This window comes from Sinocyclocheilus grahami, unplaced genomic scaffold (assembly GCF_001515645.1).
Source record: "Sinocyclocheilus grahami isolate Dianchi unplaced genomic scaffold, SAMN03320097.WGS_v1.1 scaffold1275.1, whole genome shotgun sequence".
In the NCBI taxonomy this organism is placed as follows: domain Eukaryota; kingdom Metazoa; phylum Chordata; class Actinopteri; order Cypriniformes; family Cyprinidae; genus Sinocyclocheilus; species Sinocyclocheilus grahami.
The window spans coordinates 418012-418554 of NW_015506454.1; the positions used below are offsets into that span (position 1 = coordinate 418012).

The 543-nt window shown below is 46.8% G+C and overlaps 1 protein-coding gene across 1 annotated transcript in view; it reads right to left on the reverse strand.

The window, feature by feature from the left end:
- Window positions 1-543, reverse strand: part of LOC107568716 (serine/threonine-protein kinase TBK1-like) — a 30774-nt gene that overhangs the window by 17388 nt on the left and 12843 nt on the right. The gene's annotated exons all lie outside the window — the stretch shown is intronic.

Consider the following 543-nt stretch of genomic DNA (forward strand, 5'->3'; position numbering starts at 1 on the left):
CCCCCAAAAAGAGGCAACATCCACAGCCTGATCTTAAAATGCCAGAGATTGTGGGATTGAGTACAATTGTGGGGTGGTGCATAGCAGAGTTGCGCAGCGGATGCGTGCTGGGTCCATAACCCAGAGGTCGATGGATAAAAACCATCCTCTGCTAAGGTTTTTTAACTTCTAGAAAATGCCCAAGCACCCAAAAAATGGGCAACATTCAAAGTCTGGTTTTGAAATGCAGAGGCCACTTGGTCTGATCATAGAAATCTTTCATCCAGAAGACTCTGTCTGTCTATTTTAAAAGCATCCTGAATGAGAAGGAGAAGTAAAAGGGCAAGTTAGCTATTGTCTAAGAGCCCCAGTGGCCCAATGGATAAGGCACTGGCCTCCTAAGCCAGGGACTGTGGGTTTGAGTAACATCTGGATTGATGTACAGCAGAGTGGCGCAGCGGCAGCGTGCTGGGCCCATAACCCAGAGGTCGATGGATAGAAACTATCCTCTGCTAAGCTTTTTTTAACTTCTAGAAAATGCCCAAGCACCCCAAAAATGGGCAA